This window comes from Rhincodon typus, chromosome 8 (assembly GCF_021869965.1).
Source record: "Rhincodon typus isolate 14 chromosome 8, sRhiTyp1.1, whole genome shotgun sequence".
Lineage (NCBI taxonomy): Eukaryota > Metazoa > Chordata > Chondrichthyes > Orectolobiformes > Rhincodontidae > Rhincodon > Rhincodon typus.
This window is the reverse complement of record NC_063339.1, coordinates 39,071,778-39,084,014: the sequence shown is the minus strand read 5'-3', so window position 1 is coordinate 39,084,014 and position 12,237 is coordinate 39,071,778. Positions and strand designations below refer to the sequence as shown.

General features: G+C 39.5%; 1 protein-coding gene across 1 annotated transcript in view; it reads left to right on the top strand.

Annotated features, from left to right (window-relative positions):
- The window catches only part of LOC109915958 (RAC-alpha serine/threonine-protein kinase-like), a 103,726-nt gene that overhangs the window by 65,522 nt on the left and 25,967 nt on the right, over positions 1-12,237 (top strand). The gene's annotated exons all lie outside the window — the stretch shown is intronic.

Sequence of the window (12,237 nt, the reverse complement as noted above, 5' to 3'; positions counted from 1 at the left end):
GCACAATGGTTAGCACTGCTGCCTCACAGTGCCAGGGGCTTGGGTTCGATTCCAGCCTTGGGCAATTGTCTGTGTGGAGTTTGCACATTCTCCCTGTGTCTGCGTGGTTTCCTCCGGTTGCTCCGGTTTCCTCCCATAGTCCAAGATGTGCTGGCTCGGTGGATTGGCCATGCTAAATTGCCCATACTGTCAAGGGACATGCAGGATTGATGGATTATCTATGGGAAATGCAGGATTACAGGTATGGGGTAGGGGGTGGGTCTGGGTGGGATGGCCTTCAGAGGGTCAGTATGCACTTGAGGGGGTGAATGTCCTGTTTCCACATTGTAGGGATTCTGTGATTCTAAAGCTATCAGCAAGAGCAGAGTCTGATCTTAAATGGTAGAGGTGCTAAGATATTTTTGCTGTCTTACAGTTACAATTCTAAGGTTTATAACAATTTTTGGTAGGTTTAGGAACTATCTGTTTAACTTAGTGAAGTGTAGGGAGTTCTGTGATCTGTTTTGAATTCTCCTTTAAAAGCAGGCCTGGATGATTTGGCTATTAAAGGTTAAAGAAAAGCCCAAATTATTTTGCTGGAAAGGTGGTGTAAGATGTTCCCATTTTGAGACGAGGCAGCTGCTTTTGTGTTTAGAGTGGTCACATTGCTTCGAAGTGCCAGGGTAGTGTTAAGAATGTCAGATCGTAAACAGTTATGCTTTAAGCTGCCCATTGACTTCTAAGATGAAAGAGAGTTGGTAGCTAATCAGCATTTCTATCTGGATACAAAACCCATGCGATTCATGTTGCCAAGGAAATATACTTTGAGGGGACAAGGGTTTCTAAGAGAAAGTCTCTCCCACAAGGGAAACAAGAACTAGAGGCATAGTTTAAAAGTGAGATGTGGATGTGAAAGAATTCTCCTCTCAGAGGGGAAGTTGATGGAACATTTTCTGGAGAAGAGGATTGGAGGTGGGATTCATTAAATGCTTTTAAAGCAAGGGTAGATACGTTCTTGATAAACAAGGGAGGTCAGGGTGGACAAGAATGTGGAATTGAGGTCACAGTCAGATCAAACATAATCTTATTAAATAGTTGAGCAGGCTAGAGGGTTGAATAGCCTATCCTGTTCCTAATTCATTAATTCTTATGAAAGTCTCTGAGATGTACCATAGGAGTGCATGTTGGAGCTTACATTCTGATTTAAGGATTTAAAATGACACTGGAAGATTTGCTTAGCCTGTGTTAAAGAAAGTACGACCAGCAATACCCCTCACAGCGAAAGACTGTTCTAAGGTTAAAGGTTATATGGCTGGGAATTTTAGTAAATCTTCATGAGCCAGGAATTAGTCCGCACTGAGTCTGGGGAAAAATGAATGACTACATATTGGCAGTACAAAGTTGTATGTTGTTAAAAGTTGAAGACGAATGTTCTTTTCTGTAGTTCTAAAACTAAAGGTTTCCTACAACAACAGGTTTGTTTATAGTGTTTTTAAATATTTGTTACAGTAAAGATCTTAAAACATACACTAGTGTTTAACTTTAGAAAGTTCAAATTGATGTTATGGATATCTCATGCAATTATAAGATTGCTTTTAAGCATTCCTTCCTTCCTTTCAAATTCGAGGTATATTTGTATGATGTTTGAGCCTTTTTTGACTCAAAGTCTTAACAAAGTTCATAAAAATAAGACCAAACTTATATTTCATTTTTTTTCTTGAGGAATCACAAGGTTCCGTTGATGGTATTAATAGAATCAAAAATGTGTAATAAAGGTAAAGTTGCCATAATCCTACTGAACAATAGGCTGCTGTCTCATTAGAGAGAAATGACTGGTCTTGGTTTAACTCAAGGGTCACCATGCCTCATGTGAGGGGACAGGTTGAGAAGGAGAGTCCTTCATGGTAATCTCCGCTTCTGTGGGAATTGAATACAACTATTGACATCACTTTGCCACTCTCCACAGATGCTGCCAGTCCTGCTATGTTTCTCCAGGAATGTCTGCTTTTTTTATTTTGGATATTCAGCATCTGCAGTATTTTGCTTTTTCAACACAAATGTAATTGTTTTACCTGGTTCTTGATATGGCTAATTATGTGCTTTATCCATATTAGATCCATAATAAAAAGGTCCAACAATCAGGTTTCTTTAATAAACATTAAATTATTGATCTATTATAACATGAAACTTAAAGATGATGCAAAATTAGTTAACACATGTAGTTTGTAATTTGAACGTATAAGCATTTATCCCTCTAAATATTTGAAGAAAAGTAAGTTAAGTAAAAAGCATTTAAAAAAATTATAAATGCAATTGCTTATTAATACAATTTAAGGCAGCACAGTGGCTCAGTAGTTAACACTGCTGCCTCACAGCGCCAGGAACCCGGGTTCGATTCCACCATTGGGCGACTGGTTGTGTGGAGTTTGCACATTCTCCCTGTATCTGCGTGGGTTTCCTCTGGGTGCCTCCTACAGTCGAAAGATGTGCAGGTTAGGTGGATTGGTCATGCTAAACAGCCCATAGTGCTCAGGGATGTGTAGATTAGGTGGGTTATAGGGGGATGGGTGTGGGTGGGATGTCTGAGGGTCGGTGTGGACTTGTTGGGCCGAAGGGCCTGTTTACACGCTGTAGGGATTCTATGTCTATGACATGACATGACAAAATCTCTCTGCAGAGATTGTTTTTGAGAAAAGATCGTATTGGCCAATAAGTATCCGGGTTGATTATTTTTCTTCCTTGGTGTTTTGTGAGCAACAAAATTGGGAAACGTGGAATGAATGAAAACAAGCACAACCTTAACATTTGAGAAAAATTATTTCTGATAATTTTCCCATCAAACCTTAAATGGAGACTTCAAAATCTCACCGTTGAGCAACCTTATTTCCATGTACTTGCGTCTCATTAAAGAACTCACCTTGTTTGCATGCCAGTTTTCCTCCTTCTTCCCTGAGAAACTTGATGGTACTAGTTCCTGACATGTAAAAGAACAGTTACCTCGTGGGTATAGCTTGCCAAATGCTTGTCCCAGCCATCGTGCAAATGCTTCTTTAAAACCATGTCCCTGCACGCTCCATGGCCGCAATGCACCTCGACCATTTGTCTGCGTAAGTCAGCATTGCAAACCACCAGTCTCATTTTATCACTTTATCTGCTTCTCCCAGGTTGCATTACATGCAGGACACATTTCATGCATTTGCACAGGATGCATCTCATGACTCTTAGCTTGTGTTTACTAGGAGGCGGTCAACCTCTGTCTACTTCACATTGCATTCTTCATGCATACTCACTGACTTCAGCAGTGACTTGCAGGCTGCCAGCCTCTACAGGATTCAGAGATAGTAGGAACTGCAGATGCTGGAGAATCTGAGATAACAAGGTGTAGAGCTGGATGAACACAGCAGGCCAAACAGCATCAGAGGAGCAGGAAGGCTGACGTTTCGGGCCTAGACCCTTCTTCAGAAATGGGTCTAGGCCCGAAACGTCAGCTCTATGGGATTCACATTGCTTTCTTAGCACACAGAACCTTCAGTGCTCGGTTGCAGGTTTCCAACCTCTGTGGCTCTTTTTGGTGCATAGGGAAAGGCGGGCAGATTGTGACATGAGGGTACACTGGACAATCACGGAGTGACAAGTGGTGAGTGGCACCGTGTTACATCAGTGTCACACCGTCAGCATGTGCCAGCCGTATAGACAGCAAACACACTGCATGTGCTTCATACAAATGACAATGTCTGCAAGTCCAAAGGTAGCAGTCCTTAGTGCGGTGCATAGTTAAGAGTACTGCCACAGTCAATCAGGAGGCTGGCACAGTCATCAGGCATTTAATCCTACTGGAGACCGGGGATCCATTTTCTTCGTCTGGGGATTAGGTCAATGTCAGTCCTGAAGGTCAAGTGCAGCCAGTCCGGGGACTGCAGATAGGTCAACCAGAGTGCTGTGGAGTTTGGGGAGTGAGCCCATTGTTTAAAAAATCATTTTTTTTTAAATTCTTTTTTTTTAAAGGAAATCTATAAAATTGGACTGTTCTCTTCCTGCAGTTAGTTGATTGTGCCTTTTGGAAGAATATGAGATTAACCCAAGCAGTTCCCTGGCAGTCTGTTGGTATTTGTGTGAGATTCCTCATGAAAGTTTTGAAAATCATTGCCTTAAATGGACTTCACAGTGACTGATTAGTCATTGTATTTGTGCACTTGGTTCTGATTATTACAAAAATATGTTTATTCTTAACTGGCAGCTTAAAGGAAAATAACCATATGTTGGATGCTGTTTTGAATCTGAACGTTAGTGTTCAGCATTGTAGTTTTTGTTACCAAAAAGGCTCGAAGCTCATCAGTGATCTGATAATGTGACAGTCAGAGTAGAACTGGGTAATTAGGCAGCAATTGTTCCATATGACAAAAGCATTCTGAATGACATTGTTGATTTGCCGTGGTTATTAGTAGACAGAATTCCTGATAATCTTGGTTGCATCTTCAGTCTGCTCCATCAGCAAATTTCAAATCTGTGTGCAAGGAAGGAGACTGATATCTTATTTAAGCCACAAAATCAATCTTTCATTTCTTCTGTCAACGGCAGATAGTTCACCAGTAAACCAAAAGGTATATTTAATCTGATTTTAAGAATATAACACTTTTAATATTGTTCTTCATCAAATTACTTTTGCATTGATTTTTTTTTCAAATTTGTAGTATTTGCTTCTTTAGCTCTTTTATGGACCTCCCTCTGAAATTGAACCTATTTCCAGGCCTCATTCAGTGTTGCTTAAGTCAGATGCTACATGCTGTTTAAAACCAATTTCTCACCCTTCCCAATAGGGAACTGCCCACCTTCCATTGATTGCAGTGTGACTAAGATCACTCTGCATTGTGATGTATTCAGGTGTCATAAATATTGGAATTGAAGAACATGTCGTGCCACCTCTCCACATTCACACTCCTCATCTTTTGTATAGAACATTTAAATGATTAAATGTTCCAAAGAGCTTTATAAAGAATTATGGAATAAAAATAGACACCAAGTGACATAAGGAGATGTATGAGGTAAGATGACCAAAAACTTGGTCATAATGGTAGGATATAGAGTCATAGAGTCATTCAGATGGAAACAGACCCATCAGTCCATGCCCACCATAATCCCAAACTAAACTAGTCCCACCTGTCTGCGCTTGGCCCATATCCTTTCAAACATTTCTTATTCATGTCCTAATTCAAATGTCTTTTAAATGCTGTAGCTGTACCTTCTCTGGAAGTTTATTCTCTACACGTACCACTCTCTGTGTAAAAACATTTTTAAAAAATTTTCCTCTCTCATCTTAAAAATGTGCCCCCTTGTGTTGAAATCTGCCACCCGAGGGAAAAGACACCTGCCATTCACCTTATCTGTACTCAAACATCTTAAGAGAGCTGACAAGATGTATGGTGGGATTCCCTCCATCATAATATCAGAAGTGGGGATGTTCTCGGATGACTGCACAATGTTCAGCACCATTCGCGACTCTCAGAAACAGACCATGTTCAAATGCAATAAGACCCAGACAATATTCAGGCTTGGGTTGAAAGTGATTAATAATGTTTGTGTCACACAAATTGCCTTACATGCAACTCCTGTAGCAGGCAGAGAACACCCAGTTTCTGGTGGTAACTGAGAGACGGGAAAAATAGCTTTCATTTCTTCAAGACCCCAGTAACAATTGCTGCAAGGTAAACTAAAGATCCTTGTTCAATAGTAATTTGATCCACACCCATTCAGGCTGCTTCTATTGTTCTAAATTTGAAAAAAAAACAAGGCCTCACAAGCTGTTTAGTAGACTGCTTGTCACCTCTGCCTTAAAACCTCTCTTCCAAAAAAAAACGACAGGTCAAAATAGCCACGTAAAGCCACAGCATTGTCAAACACTCCTGTCCCACAAGTGAATAAAAGTTTATTTTCCAGAACTTAGGACCTAAACATCTGATGGCAAGGTTGATGGTGATAAAATGATTGAAATTGGATTACTCAGTAGATCATAATCTGTAGAGAGACAGGAAATAAGAAGGTTTGTATGGCTGAAGTACATTATAGAGCCAATTCAGATCCAATGTGGATCAGATAGTACCGCTTTCACTGTATTTTCACTCCTATTTGACTTTTTCAGATGTGTTGGCAGGAATTGATGTGAAGTGGGCAGCAGAGTTTACAATGACATCCAGTTTGTGGTGAATGAGACATGGGCAACAGCCCAGAAAGGCATTTTGATGAAAGGGGGTAATGGCAGATTTTCAGGCAAGAAGAGAGAATTGCTAATAATGGCAGCTGCCATGGGAACCAGAAAGGGAATTTGTGGAATCCCTACAGTCAGGCCATTCGGCCCATCAAGTCCACGCTGATCATCTGAAGAGCCACCCAGACCCACAGCCCCCTGTCCCTGTAATCTTGCATTTTCCACAGTTAATCCACCTACCCTGCACATCCCTGGATACAAAGGGCAATTCAGCATAGCCAGTCCACTAAAATTGTGTTGTCGCAAACAAGGTGAACTAAAAGACAGTTTGAAGGGAGATAATAGAGGAAGTAGAGAGGGGGTTGGCTCAAATATTCAGGGTAAGTACAAAGGGGAAACCTAGAAGAAGTTATGCTTAACGAGCTAAGGAAATGGAAAGACATATAAGAGCGATCTCACTTGCTGGTCGCGATCTTCATCAGAAAATGCCCTTTAGTTCATGGTACTTATTGTCAGGCATGAAAGTGGAGGAGACAGTGGTAAGTGCATCTGAAATGATAGTTAGTGCTGCTGAGAAGCGGCATGGTACCTTCGCCTTCTATGTTGATCTTTGAGTTGTGGAGTGTTTGTGAACAACCAAATTAAGAGCATTTTTTCTATTCATTAGAACGTAATTCTAGGTTATGTCACATGTAAAAAAGTTTGAGGAATTTTTTTCATTCTGCTTGTTAATGCTTCATGATTTTGAGTGCAGAATTTTAACACCATGTCACTGGTTAAATTTATGTGGTCTGGTCCCAGGAGTTTTTCTTCAAATCAGAAACATTTCCTGTTTAGTAGTAGAACGTTTTTTTCAAATAGGCACGTGTAACACATTTGTATGAAACTTTTTATTGTAAAATAGTAAAAACCTAATGGCTGTGTGGAATAGTGGAGATGGTTTAAGTGATGGATATGATGGTAAACTCTGTAACTCGCTGAATTAGCAGTCATTTGGGATGATAAAGCACTGTTGAAGAAACGCATTCCCATTGAGAGGTTCCTACCATACTTCGTTGTTGATTACTGTCAGATTCTGCTGCTTTGTATTACCTTAAGATGTTTTAAATTATTATAGGCGCTAAATAAATGAATGTTGCTGCTCATGTCTCCATGATGCATTATCTGTCTTGGCCAAGCATTTATTATCATTGGTTTTATCTATTCAGATCAAAATGTGTTAAAGTTACCTCGGGCCACATTAAAGCTGAATTTATGCCTGTATGTCGTATAGGCAAGGATTCATCCTGTGAGAAGAGATCAATAACACAAGCTACTTGGAAAATCTACATGAATGTGGCTTTCTTGCCATGATTCTATGCTTTGAACTATCTAATAGTAATTCTGTAGATAAATTTGTCAATGGGTGTGTGTCTTTTTTTAAAGCAATTGTTGACCTGTGCGGATAATAATTTAACATAGATGAGGACCAATTAGACCATATTGCCTTTGTAATTGTGAGTTCCAGTTCCACGCTAATGCCAGTTACTATGCATATTTCACTCTTCCTCCATATTTACTCAGTTTATTCTTCATGTTAATTTAATTCACTGTTAAATGCTATAATTGAGTTGTCTGAGATAGCCATTATGGCCAAGCATTTTCTACTTTGATAATCCCCTGCTCGACAAAGAACAAACAACCTAAATATTCAAGTTTTCTTCTAAGCACCTATTTACTCGTTACCAAGTAACACAAGATAGCCAAAATCAAAGTACTTTTTTTGCTACATTCTCAACTGCTACTTGTCTTTTTCAGCCATGCAGTTAAAAATAGCTATCTTTTTTAATGTTTGAAATGTCAGCAAAAGGTTTCAAGGATAAAATTTTCCCTGTGATAGGGTTAGGATTGGGAAATGGACATTGGAGGAGGGAGAGATAGTTACAGCCTCTGATTTGTGCAGGTGCAGACTGCCAATTGGCTGCAGGGCAGATTGAGTGGCCAATTTGTGAGTGCAGAATGGAGGTGGACATTGCAAGTGTGTATCCCATTAAAAAACATCACAGCAGCCATTACTGTGGCTGCCATTTGACTGAAAGAATAAATGCACCAGGGATTCAGAAACCTGTGATTTTGCAGATGACACCACACTTGCAAATATTATTCACTCTGGGGAGGATTGCGATAACCTTCAAAAGGATATGGGCAGGCTGGTGGAATTGGTACATAGATGGCAGAGAAGAGTGAAGTGATTCATTTTGGTAGGAAGAATGAGGAGACGTTATATTAGACAAAGGGCAAAATTCGAATGGGGTCACAGGAAGAGAGGAACCTGGGTGTTGAGGGGGGCAGGGATTATTGGCATTTCTGCGCAAGTTGTTGAAGTTGATAAGCCAAGTTGAGAAAGCAGATAATAAAGGGATCCTGGGCTTTATAAATAGTGACATAAAATGCAAAAGCAACAAACCTGTAATATTTGTTTGGCCTCATCTCTCTAATGCCTTAACAATAGAACAATATATTGTACTCTGGTTAGAATTCAAGAGAATGGTCCCAGTGATGCTGAACTTCAGTTAGATAGATTAGGATAGCTGGAACTGTTTTCTTTGGAGAACTCAGTATTGAGGTGCTCAAAATCATGATCCGTCTGGACAGATGAGGTTGGAGGACAAGGTTGTTGCCATTGGTGAAAGGATTGAGTATCAGAAGACACAAGTTTAAGATAACGTGAGGAAAATCTTTTTTTATGCCTTGACCTTTTAGAATCTTGATTACACTGCTTGAGAGTTGGGTAGAAGCAGAGTCAATTAAAGCCTTCAAACAAGAATTGGATACTGTCTGAAGACAGAATAATTTGCAGGTTTATGGAGGAAAGGCAGGTTTCTTGTAGAACTAAGTGAGTTGCTGTTTCAGAGAGCTGGTATAAATAGGAGAGTCTGAATGGCCGCTTTCTGTGCTGTATGGATTTTATGGCCAAGTCTTGAAGAACCTGTCCGAAGTCCTTAATGATCCGTGAGAAACACCCAAGAAACATTTCTGAAGGTATAAACCGCCTCTTGCTTTGTATTGCATGCCCCAATGTTGTGTTTTTAATTTCCCTTTGTGTCAATTTTTTTGTCTAATTTAAAAAAAAAGATTGTACACCCCAATCTCTATGTTTGATGACTTTACTGATTTCAAGTAGACTTGAGTTCTGGCTCTCCCTCCTACATCACCCATGGAAATGTATTGCTTCTGCCTATATATGTTGAATTATAATTGGCATACATCTGCCTATTTATCTATTCTGCCTAAATCCTCTTCCAGCCTCCCTGAATTTTTCTCCAGAGTTTAAGATCAACAAAATTTGATATCATTTGTGCTGTTGTGCAAGTCATTTGTGTATTTGGAGAATAAGAAAGGTTCCAACACATCCATGAGGCACGCCTCTAGCACATTTTGGCAGTCTGAGAGCATTAATTTAGCCATTGTTTCGTTATGTTTTATCCTTCAGCCATCCCTTTATTCTTGAATGTCATTAACTTTAATTTATGCATCACGTCCCATATGTGGCACTTTATCAAACAGTTTTCGAAAATTCAAATTCACTGCATTCTTTGTTTTATGCTCTCATTTTTCAAAGAATTCAATGGAAATAATCAAGCATGACATGCCATTTACAAATCTGTGTTGACTGTCCTTGATTAGATAATACTTTTTCAAATGTATAGTAATGTTAGCCCTAATGGTTTCCGCTAGTTTTCTTCCTCTGATGTGAGATTAACAGTTTGTAGTTAGGCCAGATGGCTTCTCTGTTTTCTTATTTAAACTTTGTCAAGTAACCTTTGTCACCTTCTGGTGCTTTGGTATGTATATTTTTATATATATAAAAAAATGAAAAGTATGATTAGAATGTCTGATGTTTAATTATTAAAATGGTGCATGGAGCTCGAACTATCTGGGTCTGCTGTCCATTTACCATTACATTGCCATAACTTTTTAAAATAAATATATAAGTTGCTCCTCATTCTTTTCAAGAACTCCTATTTTCATCCTTTACTTTTAAATGTAAAAGCAAAATGATTAGGAATCTCTATTCCATATAGGATTGCTGCTGACATCTTTTAACAGCTTCATCTTTTCTTTAATTATCACTTGCACCTATTCTTTATTTTCAGCAACTGTGTTTACCAATTTCTTTTAAGGCATTCAAAACTCCGGTTTTTTAAAATGCATGATGGTTGATAGCAATGATAAACGTTTAAGAAACGGATGCATGCATTGCAATGGCTCGGTATTCCTTTTGAGTGAAATAACACAATAGGAAAAGTAACCCAGTTGTGGCAAACAAAGGAATTAAGGTTGCTATTAGATCCAGAGAAGAGTCATATGAAGTTACTAGAGAAAATAGCAAGCCTAAAGATAGGGAACAGTTTAGATTTTAGCAAATGAGGACCAAGAGATTGATTAAGAGGGGGAAAAAGTGGAGCATGAGAGTGAACTTGCAAGGAACATATAAAAGATCTTACTGTCCACTTAAGTATGTAAAAGGAAAAAGATTAGGGAAGGCTATGTAGACTGCTTACAGTCTGAATAGAGAAAAAGGAAATGAGAGGACAATGAACAAACAACTTTACTACAGAAGGAGACACAAATATCTTCCTCGGAATGCTAGAGAAGCAAAGGTCTGTTTGGAATGAGGAATTGAAAGAAATTTTATTCAGTGAAAAAAAATGAGTACAGGAATAGTTAGTGATACTGAAAACTGATATGAAAACTCTTGCTGATTTTTCATTATTTTAAATTTGATTCTTTCATCAACTTTTGGTTTGTAGCTGGGAACTGGGAATTATGAGCTGAAGATGGCCTTTGGACTTTGGGAAAACAGCTTGTGGTAAATGGAAAAGAGCAAACTAACTAAGCTTTTGTTGATGAGGCCAGGCCTAGAGTTTAATTGCACACTGATCCTTGATTAAAAGAATTCCTACAGACACAGGGATCCCTGGAAGAGCATTGTGTTTAAACAGATAGCTAGTTTGTGCTTGTGAAACAATGTATCATGAAAACCATTTGAATAATCTGGTCATTTTTGTTGTATTCTTTCACTCGTCGCTTAACTCTCTCTTTTCTTGTCTATTTTGTATGAATGGGGCTGAGAACAAACGTTTTGGCTTTCAAACATTGATATTAATTATCTTGTTTAATTTTTTCTATGCTAAAGTTATTGTATATTTATCAAATTGTTAAGTCTTTTGTTTAAGATGCAAAACTGGTGTCTGGACAAAGCCAGCAGAGGTGGTGGTACAATAGTATACTGTCTGAAGGGATTGTCTCAACACTGACTCCTGATCCTATGAAGTCTCATGGCTTCAGGTTAAACTTTGGCGAGGAAACCTCCTGCTGATTACCATGTACCATCCTCCCTTGGCAGGTGAATCAGTGTTCCTCCATGTTGAACAACACTTTGGAGGAAGCACTGAGGGTGGCAAGGGCACAAAATGTACTCTGGGTGGGGGATTTCACCGTCTGCCACCAAGAATGGCTCGGCAGCAGTCCCACTGATCGAGCTGGTCGGGTCCTAAAGGACATAGCTGCTAGACTGGGTCAGCAGCAGGTGGTGAGGGAACCAACAAGAGGGAAAAGCATATGTGACCAGCTGCAGATGCATCTGACCATGACAGTATCGGTAAGAGGGACCACCGCATAGTACTTGTACAGACAAAATTTCACCTTCACATTGAGAATTATCCCCATTGTGTTGTCTGGCACTATCACCATGTTAAATGGGACAGACTTCGAACAGATCTAGCAACTCAAGACTGGGCATCCATGAGGTGCTGTGGACCATCAACAGCAGCAGAATTGTACTCCAGCACAATCAGCAACCTCATGGCCTGGCATATGCCCCATTCAACCATTACCATCCAACCAGGGGATCAACCCTGGTTCAATGGAGAGAGTGCAGGAGGGCATTCCAGGATCAGCACCAGACTTAGCTAAAAATGAGGTGTCAACCTGGTGAAGCTACCAAACAGGACTACTTGCATGCCAAATAACCGAAGTGGTGAGTGACATGCAGAACTAAGTCATTCCACAAT